This window comes from Rhinopithecus roxellana, chromosome 7, assembly GCF_007565055.1.
Source record: "Rhinopithecus roxellana isolate Shanxi Qingling chromosome 7, ASM756505v1, whole genome shotgun sequence".
Classification (NCBI taxonomy): Eukaryota; Metazoa; Chordata; class Mammalia; order Primates; family Cercopithecidae; genus Rhinopithecus; species Rhinopithecus roxellana.
The window spans coordinates 58,282,226-58,288,256 of NC_044555.1; positions in this window are offsets into that span (position 1 = coordinate 58,282,226).

Sequence of the window (6,031 nt, forward strand, 5' to 3'; positions counted from 1 at the left end):
CCATTTAAAGGAAAAAAAACTGCGCCACAGCACCTCCCCCCTTGCTTTACGGTTGCGGCTGCACGTGCCACGTGCAGCATCACCCCGTGACACATGCGGCACCACACAGCTAGTGCCGGAACCTTTTGCGCACGGAAAGAAGACCCTGCACCTGCGCGGAGGGAGCCCTTTTGACAGTGCTGTCATAAGAGAGGTTGAGAATGGGACTATTTTCAATAACTTTGCGTATGCAAGTCACAAACATTCCAGATCTCTTGACTTGCTTGCGGAGGGAGCGGCACGCAGCACGCGGAGGGAGCGGCACGCAGCACGCGGAGGGAGCCACGCCGACCTCACATAAACGCGCTGGGCAGCATTCGGCGCCATTTGCTCTTCAGACGCTGAAGGGATTGGACTTGGTCTTCGGACACCTAAGGGATTGGAATAATGGCGGATGCTGAGGCGAGTGCTGAGTTGCCGGAGGAGGCCAGACCCGACGGGGGCACCTTGCAGGTGCTGAGAGATATGGCCAGCCGATTGCGAATCCATTCCATCAGGGCTACGTGCTCCACGAGCTCCGGGTAAGTTCCCCTCATTGAATTCTGGGTCATGCAGGGGCCACGGGCCGGTGGCCATGAGGCCGTGTGGTGAAGGGAGAGCCCTTAGAGGCGCAATGGGCTGTGTCGTAGATACCCTGTCTTGGGCTGTTGGGGCCAGCCGAGCACCCTAGATGGCGGCGAGGCACTCTTCCCGCCAGCCCAAGGGTCAGTCGGTCGGTCGGTTGGTCGGTCGGCCACAGGCTCTGGAACCCGCCCCTCATTTACCCCCGGCCGAAGTTCTGGAGGTCCCCAAGATCCCCAGTTGGAAGACTGGACCGAGGTGGCGGGGGGATGTTGTTGAGATCAAATCGGGCTAGTTGTGGTTTTCATTTTAGCAGGGAGCACAGCTTCCCGGGTAAGCAGTTGTAGTGGATCCCTGAGGGTGAATGAGCAACCCTAACCCATTATGTGAGGAGAAAAAGCAATTAAAATTCCAGCCTGGCCAACGTGGTGAAACCCTGTCTCTTACCGAAAGTAAAAATAAATGAGTTGGGTATGGGGGTGCACGCCTGCACTTCCAGCTATTTGGGAGGCTGGGGTGGGAGGGTTGCTTTTTGTTGGGTTTACTGGTATATGCGGTTGATGGTTTTTGCATCAGTTTGAGGGATATTTGTCTCTAGTTGTATTGTAGTATTTGGTTTTGGTATCAAAGTGTAATGCTGGCTTCATAGGATGTTTCAAAGTGTTCCATCTTAAATTTTTTGGAGTGGCCGGGTGTAGTGGTTCCCACCTGTAATCCCAAGCACTTTGGGAGGCCGAGACAGGCGGATCGCGTGAGCCTAGAAACTAGTTCGAAATCAGCCTGGGCAAGATGGCGAGCCTCTGTACAAAATGTTACAAAAATTAGCTGGGCGTGGTGGCACGTGCCTGTAGTCCCAGCTACACGGGAGGCTGAGAGGGTCAGGTTGCAGTGAACTGAGATTGCGCAACCGCACTCCAGCCTGGGCGAGAGCGAGACCCTGTCTCAAGGAAAAAAGGTTCAACCTACATGAGTACGGTGGCTCAGGCCTGCAGTCTCAGTACGTGGGGCCTGAGGCAGGAGGATCGCTTGAGCCCAGGAGTTCGAATTCAGCTTGGGAAACTGAGACCCTGTCTCAAAAAAAAAAAAAAAAAAAAAAAAAAAAAAAAAAAAAAATTAAAAGAAACTGGCAATTGAGTACGAATTGGAACAAAAATGAGCTGTTGGATTTGCTAGTATGCGGTTGATGGTTTTTGCTTCAGTATAAGGGATATTGGTCTATGGTTCTTTTTGTTTGTTTTGTTTTTTTGTTTTGAGATGGAGTATCACTCTGTCCCCCAGGCTGGAGTTCAGTAGTGCAGTCTCTGCTCACTGCAAGCTCCACCTGCCGGGTTCACACTATTCTCCTGCCTCAGCCTCCCGAGTAGCTGGGACTACAGGCACCCACCAACACGCCCGGCTAATTTTTTCTATTTTTTAGTACAGACGGGGTTTCACCGTGTTAGCCAGGATGGTCTCGATCTCCTGACCTCGTGATCCGCCCACCTCGCCTCCCAAAGTGCTGGGATTGCAGGCGTGAGCCACCGCGTCCGGCCTGATCTATGGTTTTATTGTAGTGTTTGCTTTCGGTATCAAAGTGTAATGCTGGCTTCATGGGATGAGTTTCAAAGTGTTCCATCTTAAATTTTTTGAAAGGTTGGGCGTGGTGGCTCCCACCTGTAATCCTAGCACTTTGGGAGGCCAAGGCAGGAGGACTGTGTGAGCCTAGAAAGTTCGAGATCAGCCTGGGCAAGATGGCAAGCCTCTGTGCAGAATGTTACAAAAATTAGCTGGGCGTAGTGGCACGTGCCTGTAGTCCCAGCTACGCGGGGGACAGAGTTTGCAGTGAACTGAGATTGCGCCACTATATAACAGCCTGGGCAACAGAGGAAGCGAGACATTGTAGAGAAAAAAAAATTTTTTTTGAGGAGTTTGAAGAGGATTGTTGTTAATTTTTCTTTAAATGTTTGGTAGTAATTGCCATTGAGGCTTTTATTTATTGAGTTTTTTTTTATTACTGCTTTAGTCTCCTTACTAGTTAGTTGTAGGTCTATTCAGATTTTCTTGTGCTGATTAAGTCTTGTGAGGCTTTCTGTTTCTAGGCATTTATCTATTGTAGGTTAACCCATTTGTTGGCATGCAATTATTCATAGTACACTGTCACCTTTTTTATTTCCATAGAAGCGGTATTAGTGACCCCACTTTAACTTGATGTACTTTTTTTTTCTTTTTTTTTTTTTTTTTTTTTTGAGGCAGAGTCTTGCTCTTTCACCCAGGCTGGAGTGCAGTGGTGCAATCATAGTTCACTGCAGCCTCGAACTCTCCTGGGCTCAAGCGACTCTCCTGCCTCTCAGCCTCTTGAGTGGCTGGAACTACAGGTGCACACCACCGTGCCCTGCCCATCTATTAATAGCTAGTTTTGTTGACCTTTTATAAAGAACCAGCTTTGGCTGGGGGAGGTGGCTCATGCCTGTAATCTCAGCACTTTAGGAGGCCAAGGCAGCTGGATCGCTTGAGCTCAAGAATTCAGGACAAGCCTGGCCAACATGGGGAAACCCCGTCTCTGCCAAAAATACAACAATTAGCTAGACATGGTGAGCACCTATAGTTCCAGCTACTTGGAAGGCTGAGGTGGAAAGATTGCTTGAGGCTGCAGTGAGCCATGTTTGTGCCCTACACTCCAGCCAGGGTGACAAAGTGAGACCCTGTCTCAAAAAGAAAAAAAAAATTGGTTTCATTGATTTTTTTCTATTGTTTTATTAGTATGTTTTATTTATGCTTTGATCTTTTTAATTTCTTTCTCCTGCTAGCTTTGAGTTTAGTTCTTAAGTTGTAAAGTTAGGTTGTTGATTTGAAGGGTTATTTATTTATTATTACTTTTTGAGACAGAGTCTTGCTGTGTCACCCAGGCTAGAGATGGAGTTTCTCCATGTTGGCCAGGCTGGTCTCGAACCCCTGGCCTCAAGTGATCTGCCTGCTTCGGCTCCCAAAGTGTTGGGATTACAGGTGTGAGCTACCACACCTGGCCAGATATGAGGGGTTTTAAAAAATGTGTTTACAGCTATAAATGTCCCACTTGGCACTGCTTTTACTGCATCCCATAGGTTTTGGTATTTTGTGCTTCTGTTTTCATTTGTCCCTAAAGGATTTTTGTTTTTGTTTTTTTTTGAAACAGAGTTTTGCTTTTGTTGCCCAGGCTGGAGTGCAATGGCGCGATCTAGGCTCACCGCAACCTCTGCCTCCCAGGTTCAAGCAGTTCTCCTGCCTCAGCCTCCTGAGTAGCTGGGATTACACGCATGCGCCTCCACGCCCAGCTAATTTTGTATTTTTAGTAGAGACGGGGTTTCTCCATGTTGGTCAGGCTGGTCTCGAACTCCCGACCTCAGGTGATCCATCCACCTCGGCCTCCCAAAGTGCTGGGATTATAGGCATGAGCCACCGCACCCAGCCTCTCATTTTCTTTTTTAAATTTTAATACTTTTAGGGGTATACGTGGTTTTTGATTATGTGAATAACTTCTGTATTGGTGAATTCTGAGATTTTAATGTACCCATCACCCAAGCAGTGTACACTGTTCCCAATATGTAGTCTTTTATCCCTCACTTCCTTCCTACCCTCCCCCTTTACTCTCCTCCCCAAAGTCCATTATATCACTCCAAAGCTTAGCTCCACTTACAAGTGAAAACATACAGTATTTGGTTTTCTATTCCTGAGTTATTTCACTTAAAATAATGGCCTCCAGCTCCACCCAAGTTGCTACAGAATACATTGTTTTTTATGGCTGAGTAGTATCCATGTTGTATATACGCCACATTCTTTATCCACTCATTGGTTGATGGGCACTTAGGTTGGTTCCTTATCTTTGCAGTTGTGAATTGTGCTGCCTATAAACGTGTGTGCATGTACCTTTTTCATATAATGACTTTTTTTCCTTTGGGTAGATAGCCAGTAGTGGAATTTCTGGATTGGATGGGTAGATAGATGGTAGATCTACTATTTTTTGTTTTTTTGTTTGTTTGTTTTTTGTTTTGTTTTGTTTTGTTTCATCTTGGGATGGAGTCTTGCTCTGTCGCCCAGCCTGGAGTGCAAGTGGCACAATCTTGGCTCACTGCAACCTCTGCTGCCCGGGTTCAGGGGATTCTCCTGCCTTAGACTCCCGAGTAGCTGCAACTACAGGCACATGCCACCACTCCCAGCTTATTTTTGTATTTTTAGTAGAGATGGGGTTTCACTATGTTGGCCAGGCTGGTCTCGATCTCTTGACCTTGTGATCCGCCCACCTCAGCTTCCCAAAGTGCTGGGATTACAGGCGTGAGCCACCGCGCCCAGCCCGATGGTGTATTTTGATGGGAATTGCATTGAATCTGTAGATAGCTTTGGGCAGTATTGCCATTTTCACAATACTGATTCTTCCTATCCATGAGCGTGAGATATGTTTCTGTTTGTGTCATCTGTGATGTCTTTCAGCAGTGTTTTGTAGTTTTTCTTGTAGGTACCTTTCACCTCCTTGGTTAAGTATATTCCTAGGGTGGGTTTTGTTGTTGTTGTTTACAGCTGTTGTGAAAGGGATTGAGTTCTTGATTTGATTCTCAAGCTTGATTGTTGTTGGTCTAGTGCTACTGATTTGTGTACATTTATTTTGTGACCTGAGACTACTGAATTTGTTTATCAGATTTAAGAGTCTTTTGGATGAGTCTTTAGGATTTTGTTTGTTTTTGACGGAGCTTCTGTCACCCAGACTGGAGTGCAGTGGCACGATCTCAGCTCGCTGCAACCTCCACCTCCCAGGTTCAAGCGATTCTCCTGCCTTACCCGAGTAGCTGCGACTACAGGTGTGTGCCACCGCACCCAGCTAATTTTTGTATTTTTAATAGAGACAGAGTTTCACCAGACCATGGCCAGCTTGTTCTTGAACTCCTAACCTCAGGTGATCCGCCCATCTCGGCCTCTCAAAGTGCTGGAATTACAGACATGAGCCACTGCACCTGGCCTAGGGTTTTCTAACTGTCTGATGGTGTCATCAGTGTCACAGCACTAGTTTGACTTCCTCTTCTCCAATGTGGATACCCTTTATTTTTTTTTTTTTTTTTTTTTTGAGGCGGAGTCTCGCTCTGTCGCCCGGACTGGAGTGCAGTGGCCAGATCTCAGCTCACTGCAAGCTCCGCCTCCCGGGTTTACGCCATTCTCCTGCCTCAGCCTCCCGAGTAGCTGGGACTACAGGCGCCCGCCACCTCGCCCGGCTAGTTTTTGTATTTTTAGTAGAGACGGGGTTTCACCGTGTTAGCCAGGATGGTCTCGATCTCCTGACCTCGTGATCCGCCCGTCTCGGCCTCCCAAAGTGCTGGGATTACAGGCTTGAGCCACCGCGCCCGGCCAAGAAATTCATTGTAGAAGGTAGAATGGGATCTTCATGGTATTTCTGGTTAGCAATGCTCCTGAAAGTTCCTCGGCATGT